Genomic DNA, 14,426 nt, shown 5'->3' with positions numbered 1-14,426 from the left:
AAATTCCCGGATTTGGTTCCCAGTGCCTCCTAAAGAAGACAGTGAGCTGGTGTGACAGGCAAGTGTGGCAAGCTGACACAACAAGATGACGCAGCAAGAGACACAAGAAGAAAAACATAATGAAGGACATAACAAAGCAGGGAACAGTGCTGGCTTGAGCGATTAGGTGCCTCCCTCTTGTATCAGAAGTCCTGGGTTTGGTTCCTGGTACATTCTAAAGAAACAGTGAAGATGAACAGACACAGCAAGTACAAAAACAAGGGAGTGAGGAGAAATAAAAATTTTTTTTAAAAGTGAGAGTCTCCCTTTCACTTAAATTAGTAATAACATAGAAGAAATAACAGAACCTCTTCACACATACAGATTGCTGAGGGTATTAAATGTGCAAATCAATGTAAAGTTCATGGCACAGGGCCTGGCACATTAGGTAAACTATCGATAAGTGATGATGATGGTGACAATGATGATTACTATTTCATTTAATAGATGAGGATGTGGAGGTTTACTGAAGTTAAGTTAACCAGACTACACAAACAGCAAGTAGAAGAGGCAGAACTTGAATCGAGATGCTGCCACTGTGTTGCTTCTAAGGACAAACACAAACAGATGGGTGAGGAATCTCATGGAATCAGGGAAAGAAGAGTTGAAGAGTAAAGGGCAGATATGGAAAGGGGGAGAGGACTTTGCTGCAATGGACCTGAAGGGATATTATAAAGTTATGGTCTCTGAAGCCAGAAATCTGCATCCAAATACTGGCTCTTCCAATTTGCTAGTGCTCTATGCCTCCTTCGGCACTGTTGTACTTGCTCTACAATTAACTTGTTTAATCTCCACAATAACCCTAAAGACTGCTCCATTTCGCACTTCATAGAGTTCTTACCCATTTTAAGTGAATAAATTCACAAAAAGCATTTTTAGAACACTGCCTGATAATAGTGTTAAATAATGTTAGCTAATACCTGCTAGTCCTCTACTTCAGGCAGGTAAGCATTACTAAGACAACACTTAAAATTTCCATACTCTGGGTGAAATATCCCTTCACAATTTCTTACTCCCTTTGTTTTAACTCCGTATTTGGCCAGCCTTCTACTGAGTAACAGGGTTTTGCAAGATTCAGTATCTTATGATATTTAATGGGAAGGAACTGGAACTTTAGGCTCAGTTAAGTTCTCAACATGGAACTGGGCCACTCCTTCAAACCTCTCTGATGAAAGTACTTTTGACATGGGGAAGAGGAAGTATTTCTAATTCAAAAGTCAGGGTTGTTCTTCATATCACTAGTTCAAAACATCTTCCACAAACAGGCAGATAAAAGACTGTGATGGGGAAACGGACTTTGGCCCAGTGGTTAGGGCGTCCGTCTACCACATGGGACGCCCGCGGTTCAAGCCCCGGGCCTCCCTGACCTGTGTGGAGCTGGCCCATGCGCAGTGCTGACTCGCGCAAGGAGTGCCATTCCACACAGGGGTGTCCCCCGCGTAGGGGAGCCCCACGCGCAAGGAGTGCACCCATAAGGAGAGCCGCCCAGCGCGAAGGAGGGAGCAGCCTGCCGAGGAATGGCGCCGCCCACACTTCCCGTGCTGCTGACGACAACAGAAGCGGACAAAGAAACAAGACGCAGCAAAAAGACACAGAAAACAGACAACCGGGGGAGGGGAGGGGAATTAAATAAATAAAAATAAATCTTTAAAAAAAAAAAAAAAAAGACTGTGATGTATTTCCCAACCTTCTCCAGTACTCTGTGGCCTTGTGAACTCTCCCTTCAAGGCTCACCATGGGCATATGCACAAAGAAAAGAAAGCAAACATAATATCCAAACCTTCTGCTTCCCAATGTTTATAAATGGGATCAGAATAAAGGTTTAAAGGTTTGTAGAGCCAAAAAAAAATCATGACTCATTTAATCCACAAAGAAGCAGGCTACTAAAAAAAATAAAAGCTAGAAAGGATCATTGTAAGGCGGCAGACTTGGCCCAGTGGTTAGGGTGTCCGTCTACCACATGGGAGGTCTGCAGTTCAAACCCCGGGCCTCCTTGACCCGTGTGGAGCTGCTGCATGCTCAGTGCTGATGTGTGCAAGGAGTGCCATGCCATGCAGGGGTGTCCCCCGCATGGGGGAGCCCCACGTGCAAGGAATGCACCCCGTAAGGAGAGCCGCCCAGTGCAAAAGAAAGTGCAGCCTGCCCAGGAATGGTGCCGCACACACGGAGAGCTGACACAACAAGATGACGCAACAAAAAGAAACACAGATTCCCGTGCCACTGACAACAACAGAAGCGGACAAAGAAGAAGACGCAGCAAATAGACACAAAGAACAGACAACTGGGGCGCGGGGAGGGGGGGAGGAGAGAAATAAATAAATAAATAAATAAATCTTTAAAAAAAAAGATCATTGTAGCTAATATTTATTGAGCAGTGACTATATGGCAAGGCACTGATAAATATGGCTCAATAAGTAGAAAGGGGGACTCCTAAAGGTCAGAGAGAGTAGGGGAGACCTCTCTGACCTAAGGAGCTGTGGTCTCAAGTGTGTGTGGGGAGTCTGTGTTGCTTTTGTCCTCTGCCTATCTTCCAATTGCTCCTAATCATAGATGCAGCTGTTTGCAGTGGGCAGCAGAGGCAGAGACAGAAAAGCAAAAAGCCATAGATTTCTGGCAGGAACACTAGGAAGGAGGACTCCAGGGAGCCAGAAAGTGTCAGAAAGATTGAAGAGAGGAGGGAACAAGAAAGCAATGCAATAAAGTTGTGTATGAATTCCTGGGCTCACACCTGAGCTGCACATGCATAAAAAGTAGAGATTTTAAGAACTGAACAAAGGAACAGACCGCTGCTCAGGTCTCTGCATGCCTACAAGGTTTAACAAATGAGACAGATCCCAGATACCACACAAGTTTTGAAAACTGAACTATAAAGGAACATCAGCCCACAGCAGGAAGGTAGAAATTGCAGCCAGAACATAACCCGATTGCTTGTCTGCTAAAAGAAGGGGAAAAAAAGAAACATTCTTTTTAGACTTTAAGTAAGGTCCAGAATCTCATAAATATTCAGGATATGATCCCAAACTTCTTGGCATATAAAGACTTGCAAGTGAAAAGACAATCGACAAATGCCAACCCCAAGGTGACACATATGGTAGAATTATCAGACAAAGATTCTAAATCAAATATTATAATCACACTACAGAAGTAAGGGGCATTCATAAAAAATATTTATCGAGCACTGATTATATGGCAAGGCACTACTAAGTATGGTTTAAGAAGTAGAAAGGGGAATTCCTAAGGGATTCTCAGCAAAGAAACAGAAGATGTAAGAACCAGAAAGAAATTTGAGAACCAAAAAATATACAATAAGCTAAATAAAAACTCCACTGGGGAAGCAGCTGTGGTTCAATCAGTTGAGCTCCCATCTACCATATGGGAGGCCCTCGGTTCGGGTCCCAGGGCCTCCTTGTGAAGGTAGGCTCGCCCAGCACGCTGCAGAGAGCTGCCAGCCTGCAAGCACTGCAGTGTGCCGCCCAGTCCGCAAGCACTACAGCAAGGTGACACAACAAAAAACAGGGAGACAAGTGAAAACACAGAAGAGTGTGCAGCGAATAGACACAGAGAGCAGACAATAAGCAAGCTGCAAGGGGGGGAATAAATAAAAATAAATACACACACAGAAGAACGCACAGAATGGACGCAGGGAGCAAGCAAGCCCAAGGAGGGGGAGAATAAAAAAAAAACTCCACTGGATGGGGAAGTGGATGTGGCTCAAGCAGTTGAGTGCCTGCCTCCAAAATGGGAGGTCCTGCATTCAGTTCCCAGTGCCTCCTAAAGAAGACAAACAAACAACGAGCTGACAACAAGCAGACATTGAGCAAAAACAATGAACAGACGAGCAAAAACAACTAGCAGACAACAAGCATAAACAATGAGCAAACAGATGAGGAAGCCATCTCACAGGGTGGGAGGGAGGTAAACATTACTGGATGGACTCAATAGCAGAGTGGAGATGACAGAGGAAAGAGTGAACTTAAATGCAGATCAACAGAAATGATCCAAGCTTGGTAGATTGGGAAAAAAATGACCAGAGCCTCAGAAACCAGTGGGACAAAAATTAAAGGTCTAATATTCATGTCATGAGTTATAGAATGAGAGGAGAGTGTGGTACCAAAAAAAAAGTAAAATACTAGCTAAAACTTTCCCACATTTGGTAAAATACATAAACTTAAAGATTTGAAAAGTACAGCAAATCTGAAAGAGGTTAAACTCAAAGAAATCTACACCTAGATATATAATAATCAAAAAGCTAAAAACTATAAAGACAAAGAAAACATCTTGAAAGCAGCTAGAGAGAAATGACATGTTATTTGTAGTGCAACAACAATTTGAATGATTGCTGATTTCTCATCAAAAACTACAAAGGCCAGAAAGAAATGATGCTACATGTTTAAAGTGCTGAAGTAAGAACTGTCAACCCAGAATTCTATATCAAGGGAAAATATCCTTCAGGAATGAAGATGAGATAAAGAGATTCTCAGACATAGAAAAACTAAAAGAATTTGTAGCCAAAAAACTTGCTCTAGTAGAAATGATAAAAAGTTCTTCAGGGAAACAGATGTGGCTCAAGCAGTTGGACACCTTCCTCCCACATGGGAGGGTCCCAGGTTCAGTTCCCAGTGCCTCCTAAAGATGACAAGCAGATGAAATGAGCAGACATAAAGAGCAGGGAGTGGCTCAAGAAGTTGGGCACCCACCTCCCACATGGGAGGTCCCAGGTTTGGTTCCCAGTGCCTCCTAAAGAAGACGAGCAGAAAACGAGTGGATACAAAAAGCACAGACAACGAGCAAATAAGGGAGCATCTCAAGGGAGGGGAAAAAAAGGAAGCTACGTCTGATGACTTGAAGGCCTGTGTTTTTACAAAAAAAAAAAGTTCTTCAGATGGAAGGGAAATAATCTCAGAGTAGAAATTTGGAACCAGGAATGAAAGAAAAACAAAACAAATAGTAAATAAATGGATAAATACAATATAAACAATAAATATAAAGAAATATATTAGATAAATATAATTTTTCTCCTCTTAAGTTATTTAAAATATGTTTGATGATAGGGAAGCAGATGTAGTTCAAGTGGTTGAGTGCTTGTTCCCATGTACAAGGTCCTGGGTTTGATTGCTGGTACCTCCTAAAAATAAACAACAAACAAACAAAACAACAACTCAGGGCAGTGGATTTAGCTAAGTAGCTGAGCACCAGTTTCGCACATACAAGGTCCCAGATTCAATCCCTGACCCCAGTATCTCAAAAAAAAAAAAGTTAGATGATTAAAAGCAAAAAATGTAACATTGTCTCATGTGGGTTTCAACATATTAAGAGGTAATACATAATTCCAACTACAATATCATGGGGGGAAGGTATAGGCATCCATATGGTTCTGAAATTTTTACAATTCGCTTGAAGTAGAAAAATATTAATTCTAAATAGATGATGAAAAACATATCCCTAGAGTGATCACTTAAAAGCTATTACAGGGAGGTGAATGTGGCTCAGGTGATTGGGCTCCCATCTACCATATGGGAAATCCAGGGTTTTATGCCTAGGGTCTCCTGGTAAAAGCAAGCTGGCCTGTGTAGTGAGCTGGCCCAAGTGGAGTGCTGGTCTGTGCAAAGTACTGGCCCATGTGGAGAGCAGGCACAGCAAGATGACACAACAAAAAGAGAGAGGAGAGACAATGGGGGACGCAGCAGACCAGGAAGCTGAGGAGGCACAGGAGAATGACTGCCTCTCTCTCACTCCAGAAGGTCCCAGGATAGGTTCCCAGAGCGACCTAATGAGAATACAAGCAGACAACAGAAAAACACACAGCAAATGGACACAGAGAACAGACAACAATGGGGAATGGGGGGAGGGGGGGATAATCTTTAAAAAATAAAAAAGCTATACAAGAAGAATTCAAAAGCTCAATAGATAAATTAAAATGAAATGCTAAAAATAATACAAATAATTAAAAACAGGATAAAAAAGCAACAAGAGAAAAGGAAAGCAAATAATAGTATGGGAGATCTAAATAAAAATATCAATATTCATGCCAATGAAAAGACTGTCTTAATGAATAAAACAAACAAACAAAATATACCATGTATGAGAAACCCACTTTAATTATGATGTAGGTAGGTTAAAAGTAAAAATACACTATGCAAACACCATAAAGTTTGCATACTTTTTTTTTCTTTAAAGATTTTATTTCTCTCCCCTTCCCCCCTGTTGTCTGCTCTCTGTGTCCATTCACTGTGTGTTCTTCTGTGTCTGCTTGCATTCTTGTCATGCAGCACTGGGAAACTGTGTCTCTTTTTCTGCTGTGTCATCTTGCTGCGTCAGCTCTCCATGTGTGCAGTGCCACTCCTAGGCAGGCTGCGCTCTTTTCACGCAGGGTGGCTCTCCTTGCAGGGCGCACTCCTTGTGCGTGGGGCACCCCTACACGGGGGACACCCCTGTGTGGCATGGCACGCCCTGCATGCAGCAGCACTGCGCATGGGCCAGCTCACCACATGGGTCAGGAGCCCTGGGTATCGAACCCTGGACCCTCCATATAGTAGGTGGATGCTCTATCAGTTCAGCCACAACCATTTCCCATGGCATACTTTCTTAATATTGGAAAAAGAAGACTATAAAAACCCCTTAGAACTAACAAATGAATTTAGCAAGGTCTCAGAATATAATACCAATATACACTCATACACTAAATATCAATTGTATTTCTATATGCCAGCAATGAATAACTTGAAAGCGGAATATTTTTTAAAACTGTCATTTACAATAGCTCCAAAAAGAACATAACTAAGTACATAGGTATAAATCTAACAAAACATGTGCAAAAAACAAAAAACCTACAAAACCTTGATGAAAGAAATAATAAGTGACCTAAACAAATGGATAGGCATGCAATGCTCAAGGATTAAAAGATTAAATACAGATAAAATGTCATTTTCCCCCAAACTGATCTACAGATTTAACAAAATTTATAGACAAGCTGATTCTAAAATTTATAGGGAAAGGCAAAGAATTAGGTTAGCTAACACAATTTTGAAAAAGAATAAAGTCAGAGGACTCACACTACCAGATTTTGCTATAAGACTTACTATAGGGAAATACATGTGGCCCAGGTGATTGAGCTCCCACCTACCACATGGAAGGTCCCAGGTTTGGTTCCCGGGACCTCTTAGAGAAGGTGAGCAAACGTGACAGGCAGGCACCATGAGCTAATGCAACAAGATGACACAACAAACTAGGGAGCTGAGATGGCTCAAGCAATTGAGCGCCTCTATCCCACATGGGAGGTCCCATGTTCAGTTCCTGGTGCTTCCTAAAGAGAAGACGAGCAGACTCAACCTTATAGAGCACAAATTACGAGGTGGGGGGGACAAATAAAATAAATCTTAAAAAAAAAAAAAGTCTTACTGTAAAGCAACAGCACTCAAGACAGTGTGGCATTCACAAAGGGACAGAACAATTATCAATGAAACACAATATAGAGCCGAGAAACAAATCCATACAAATATGGTCAGTTGATTTTTTTAGTGTCAAGGCTGTCTCATTTATTAAAACATCAACAAAAGAAATAAATCAACAAAGCAACTAATACATTAATCTTGATATAAAACACTGAGAGGAAATTAAAAATGTTAAATACCACTCCACTGGGCCAGGATATAATCCATGGATCACAGACACACTTATTTCTGTCAAACAATGCTTTAAATATTTTATGAAAACAACAACAATAAAATTGGGGGATGCAGAGAAAAGGGAGAAATGTGAGTTCATGCATCTAATTTTACAGTTTAAAAAGAACATCTAACTGATAATGGAAAGCAAATTACCATTGGACACCAAACTGGCAAAACAACTAATGACTATAATTCATAACACTCTTCAGGAGTTTTCAGCAGATGGTCAACCCAACAATACATTATAATACAGATGTAACTACAAACCCACTGCTGAAAGGGACCCTGAAGAAAACATGGAAAGACAGAGAGAAAAAGTTGGATCTTTTGAAAAAAGTTAATGATAATCAAAATACTTTTTCATCACTGGTAAACCTTATGAGGTCAAGTCATACACTACCAGAGAACAGTGCATTTCTGGCTTAGTTTGCTGAAAACAGCACTGAATTCACAGTTGGAGGTTTTAAAAGTTTGGAAAACGGCAGTTTTTAATAACTGGCATTTCTCCACTTAAAAACAGCTGAAGAGGTATGTTTGTTCCTTTGTAAAAAGTCGACTGTTGCAAAAATTGACAACATAAATGAAGAACCACAGACACACTTCAAATTTTAATTTTTAATTAAAATATTCAAATCTTATTAAAAAAATAACCATGTTATACCAAGGTAAAATACAGTAAAAAGTAGTGTGTTCTGTCTATTTATAAAAGTAATAAGAAGGTGATAGAAACAATTTTTTCTACAAAAGGAAGCTTTGTTATTGTGCTAACTTTTACAATTTTAGTAATTCAGAAAAATCATGTAGTAAATTCTGTAAAATAAAACACAAAATTCTGGGCTGTAAACATCAGTTGGCCAAGTCTATTCAGAGACCTTGATGATGGTGGAATGAAATTACAATTAATTCACTACGTTATTTATTTGGTGTAAGAGGGAAATTCCAGAATATAACTTTTATATTTTTAAAATAATTATATACAAAAGATATTTTTAAAAGTCAATACAGTGGTTGTTTTGTTTTTGTTTTGTTCCTGCACAATTTTCAGCTCTACCCCACTCCCAAGCGCCATAATTGAAATTACACTAGATTGGAGACCTAGTGCAGAGTGATCAGAATGTTCAAGGACTACAATGTATACAACCTACTCTCAAATGTTTACAGGGTAGATGGATGGATGGATGGATGGATGGATGGAAAGATAGACAGAATGATAGTTGGTGTATGTGGATGACCTGAGATAAGTTGGTTTACAGGGTAGATAGATGGATGGATGGATGGATGGAAAGATAGAATGATAGCTGATGTATGTGGATGACCTGAGATAAGTTGGAGTTCTCTGTATGGGTTTTGTATTATTTTCGCAACTGTCCTGTTAAGTTTGAAATTATTTCAAAAGAAAAAGTTAAAAAAAAAAAAAAAAAAAAAAAACAATGTTCCCAGAAAGAAAATATAGTTTTACCTAACAGAAATGACCGTAAGACTCACAGAAACACAGAAAAAGAATGGAGATCTAAAACAACAGAATAATATATCCAAATGAAAACTAAAATAATTGATGTTATGGGTTGAATTCCACCACCCTAAAGATAAGTTGAAGTTCTATGCTCCCCCTGACTATCTCAGAATGAGACCTCATTTAGAAATAGGGTTTTTGCAGGTGTAATTTAGTTGAGATCATACTGGAGTAGGGTAAGCCCTTAATTCAATATGACTAGTGTCCTTACAGGGAGAGGGGAGACAGGAAATACACACTGGAGAGAAGGCCATGTGAAGATGGAGCTAAAGACTGGAGTTATACAACCACAAGCCACGGAATGCCAAGAACTGCCACCTGCCACCAGAAGCTACAAAGAAGCAAGGAATTATTCTTCCTTAGAACGTTCAGAGGAAGCAGAGCCCAGCAAACAACTTGATTTCGGGCTTTCGCCCTCCAGAACTGTGACAACAAATTTCTGTTGTTGGATTAACTTGTTATAGCAGCCTCAGGAAACTAAGACAATTGTTAACCTTGAACTTTACACTCAGCTAAATATTATTTACATGTGGGAAAAACAAAGATATTTTAGCTGAACAAAAACTAAAAGAATTTATGACTAAATGAATCCTAAATACGGACTGCAAGTAGTGGTAGGGAAACAGACTTGGCCCAGTGGTTAGGGCGTCCATCTACCACATGGGAGGTCCACTGTTCAAACCCCGGGCCTCCTTGACCCGTGTGGACCTGGCCCATGCGCAGTGCTAATGTGCGCAAGGAGTGCCCTGCCACGCAAGGGTGTCCCCTGCGTAGGGGAGCCCCAGGCACAAGAAGTGCACCCCATAAAGAGAGCCACCAGTGCGAAAGAAAGTGCAGCTTACCTAAGAATGGCGCCACCCACATGGAGAGCTGACATAACAAGCTGACACAACAAGATGACGCAACAAAGAGAGACACAGATTCCCGTGCTGCTGACAACAACAGAAGCAGACAAAGAAACAGGACGCAGCAAATGGACACAGAGAACAGACAACTGGGGGGAGGGGGGGAAGGGAGAGAAAGAAAGAAAGAAATCTTTTTTTTTAGAAAGTAGTAGTGGTAACAGGAAGCAGATGTGGCTCAGGAAATTGGATGCCTGCCTACCACATGGGAGGTCCCAGGTTCAGTTCCCAGTACCACCTAAAGAAGCCAAGCAAGACAGTGAGTTGACACAACAAGATGACACAACATTGAGGAAACAGAATAAGCAGGGAGCGGAGGTGGCTCAAGCCTCTCTCCCACATGGTAGGTCCCAGGTTCGGTTCCCAGTGCCTCCTTAAATAAAAAAAAAAGACAAACAGAGACAGAGAGTACACAAGGAACAGACAGTGAGTGCAAACATTGAGGAAGGGAGAGAAATAAATAAAATAAATCTTAAAGAAAAAGAAGTAGTGGTAAAACATTTAAAATATATCAATAATAAAACAACAACAAAGAAAAAGCCAAAGAACTATAACAACAAATTTGGAGGGTGCTTGAAATAAAAAATTGACCTATACCCTAACTTTACAATTAATTATAATAATAAAAAGGCAGGAAGGGACATCATCAAATTTTAAAGTATTTTATTATCTCTATATTTTTCATAATGAGAATATATGCTGATTAAATTTACTATTCATTAACACACAGAATCATTTTTAAAAGTTAAAAGAATAACACAAGATTGTATAGTTTCCAAATCAGTTAAGGGCAAATAAAATGGAATGAATTGCAACTAAGGAAAGAAGGGAGAACAAAAAGAAAGAATGCTTCTGGTAGACTGAGTTACGTACCCCAGAAAAAAACATATTCTTAACCTTAACCCCATTCCTGTGGGTGCAAACCTACTGTAAATAGGACCTTTTGGTTATGCTGTGGCCAAATGAATCTAGTTGGGTCTTATTCCTATTCCTTATAGGAGGCCTTCTAGAGAGAAAGCCCTGAGAAAAGGCAGAAGCTGGAAGTCAATGGACCTGAAGGAGAAAGGAGAGAACATCACCATGAGATAGGAAAGCCAAGGAACCCAAGGACTGCTGGACAGCCAAGACACTCTGGATCCCTGGGGGAAGCAAGTCTTCTAGCCTCTGAAATTGTGAGCCAAAAAATTCCTGTTGTTAAAGACAACCAATTGTGCAAATAAAATTCTATGGTAAAAATACATACATATTAACAAGAAGATTAAACATCCCAGACTGCATTAAAAAAAAAAAAGTACATATATTTAATTGTAAGAGACAAAACTAAAATATAATGATTTCAAAGTCTGAAAGGAAAAGGATGGGAAAAAAAACTGAGCAAATGCCAAAAAGCAAGTTTCAGTTTTGGAAGTCATGGAAGAATTTGAGAAAGTGACTCAATATTGGGATATGCTATAAAAAGACTCTAGTCCCACAACAATATGATTATACCAAGTATCACTGATTGTACACTTTGGATGAATTGTATGCTTTATTAATACGTACCAATAAAACTGATTTGTTTAAAATAACCAAAAAAGATTCTAGCCTCCCACCCTGCAAAAAATACCGGGAAGGAAATAATTTGTAGTAAATGTTCAAACAAATTGCTGGTTATATGGAGATTCATTATACTACTCTATTTCATTTATATGCTTGGAAATTTCCACAACATGTTAAGGAAAAAAAGCATAGAGTACAAAACCAATTTTGAGAAACATTCATGAATATATACAGGGCAATTACCAAAGGTACATACATTGAAATGTTAGCAGTTTTTAAAGTAATTTAAAATTTTTCTTTATTCATTTTTATAATTTCTAAATTATCTATAACAGTGCTGTCCAAAAGAAATATACTGAGAGCCACATAGATAATTTAAAGTTTTCTAGCAGTAACATTTTTTAAAAGTAAAAAAAAAAAAAGGAGGGATTAATTTTCATAATGGTTAATTTTAGCCCATTTTATCCAAAATCTCATTATTGCAACAAGTAATCCAAATAAAATTTATTGATGAGATTTTTATATTTTGTAAAAATCCTTTAAAATCCAGTGTGTCTAGCCACATTTCAAGTGTTCTCATTCATTACTTCTACAACCAGAATACTGTATAACCTATCTCATTGAAATGAAATCTAATTAAATAAATGAGATGTTTAAGGAATTAAATTAAGAAACTTAATGTCGTTTTCCAGGTTTTCCACAGTGAAGTCCCACCCCACCTTCTCTGGGCTGATTTCAAATGACTCCCCTTTAACCACACGGATTACTATTTCGTAGAACTGAAGGAGTATACCATAAGTTTTACTTAAAAGGCTCTGGAAAGAGAGAGCTTGAGTTCAACCCCAACTCTCTCTCTTAAGAGCTGAATGACTTTGGGAAAGTATCATAAGCCCTTTCTTTCTGCCTCACTTTTTTCATCTTTAAAATTGGGATAACAGGACTCACTTCACTGATAATGTAAACTCCATTCCGAATATCACTCCAAGACATTCACACATTTATTCAACAAATATTTTAACATCTTCCTAGCAGAATTTATTAATGAATGAAGGAAACTTGATTAACCGAAAACAGAGATGACACCACAAAAAAATACGTTCCATGTATATGTACCTGGGGTTAGACTGCGAGAAGCCAGGAAGTCTTTTCCTTTCTAGCCGTTCTGAATTCAGGGGTGATGAAGAAAAAGATGCGGTGAGTTATCTGGATTGCACCTCTCTCTCGGATAAACCGCAGTGGACATCCCCAGGTACTAACCCGGGTGATTCAATCCTTCCTTTAAAAAAAAAAAGGGGGAGGGAGGGGGGGAGTGGGGAGACGACGACGAGAGAGAGCAGTAAAAGTTCAGGAAGAGCTCGGCTTCCTGAGGAACGAGAGAGGATTACTCCTAGAGCTCTGATCTGATCTGTCTTCATAAGGGCTTCCAGTCAAAAAGGTACTTAGCAAGGAATAATTTTATCAATAGTAAAAGTCAACTCATTACCACGGGCCACCACTTTTCTAAGAGTTGAACATGTATTGTCTCAGTTAATTCTAATTACAACCCTACCCGGGAGTTACGATCTTCATCTCCCTTTTACAGTTGAGGATACCAGAGAGCAGAGATAATAACTCGCTATACCTTCAACGGATAGAAGTAGCAGAACTGGTAGGTAAGTGCGGGAAGTTGAAAGAATCCAAACTTCCGCCCTCCCTCCGCCTCTCAACTTCCGCCAGGTGGCCGCCGCTTCTTCTTTCTAAAACATACGTAGTTCCCGGCTAGTCCCGCGCTCAGGATAAAAACGTTGGCAGAGTCGTGGGGCGCGGAATTGACTCACCTCCCGGAAAGAAAAGATGGTGGCAGGCTCACTGTCTCGGGGCGGAAGTGCCTCTGCGTACACCGTGCTCTTGAACTACACTTCCCAGAAGAGCAGAGGGGAACTAGCTTCTCTGCCCCGCCCCCTGCAGCCCAACAGCTTCCGGGAAGAATTCTGGGAATACATTTCCCAGAATCCCTAAAAGGAGGAAGAACCCTGTCCCACGCTGAGAGAAAAAAAAAAGCGTCCAATTCTCAGCGCTCCCGAACTACAACTCCCAGAATCCTCTTCATGGCTTCCTGCCGTTTTGCCGGTGTGACGCATTCTGTGATGCTAGTAGATCCTAGCTTTTGTCCAATGACAAAAAAATAAATAAATAAATAGCAAATATGTAAAGGGTTAGTCTTAAAAGAAAATAACGTTTGTAAGGAACAGATACCCCACCACTTCCAGAAAAAAGAGGAAAAGAGATACTCTTTATTTTGTAGTTTTATACATAACCAGAATCAGCTTAATTTGGTTCTTTTAGATACAAAAAGAAAGAAAAAAAAAATGTAATGGAAGCAGAACAGTGGGTTTCTACTTCTATTAACAGCACGAATAATACAGAATAATTTTCCTACTGACGACAACTAGACATACTCAATAAAAAAACAGGCTTCAGCATATACTTCTATGATAAACTTCTTCAGACAATAGGAACTATTGTAATCATTACTCGGAGTTTCTGAATTTGAAAGATGAACAGATTATTGTTAATTATATGTTTAAGCAATGGTCATTATCAAGACTATCGTTATTTGCTGAAATATATGATAGAATTGATGTGTCAAAGAAATGAGGGTGGGTAGAGGGTGGGTAAAATATCCACATATCCCCTACAGTAAAAATTTGCATTTCTCATTTGTTGAATATATATTCCTTATTCTGTTACATACAGCTGTCTCTTATAGAGCACTGAGTATGTGCC

At 39.6% G+C, this 14,426-nt stretch overlaps 1 protein-coding gene across 7 annotated transcripts in view; it reads right to left on the bottom strand.

The window, feature by feature from the left end:
- ZNF227 (zinc finger protein 227) overlaps nucleotides 1-13,546 on the bottom strand; it is a 32,919-nt gene extending 19,373 nt beyond the window's left edge. Inside the window, exons 1-3 of one of the 7 annotated variants that reach the window (XM_058280373.1) lie at nucleotides 13,478-13,546; nucleotides 13,282-13,396; nucleotides 12,774-12,936 (exon numbers count right to left, since the gene is read on the bottom strand). The gene's annotated coding sequence lies outside the window, so the exon portion shown is untranslated. Of the gene's footprint in view, nucleotides 1-12,773; nucleotides 12,937-13,281 lie in introns of all 7 variants that reach the window. The other 6 variants (XM_058280374.1, XM_058280377.1, XM_058280372.1 and 3 more) reach the window with 6 other exon arrangements.
- Between the last annotated feature and the right edge of the window lie 880 nt (nucleotides 13,547-14,426).

Source organism: Dasypus novemcinctus, chromosome 18 (genome assembly GCF_030445035.2).
Source record: "Dasypus novemcinctus isolate mDasNov1 chromosome 18, mDasNov1.1.hap2, whole genome shotgun sequence".
Lineage (NCBI taxonomy): Eukaryota > Metazoa > Chordata > Mammalia > Cingulata > Dasypodidae > Dasypus > Dasypus novemcinctus.
Note: the sequence above shows the minus strand (reverse complement) of the source record. Positions and strands in the feature narration are given on the sequence as shown.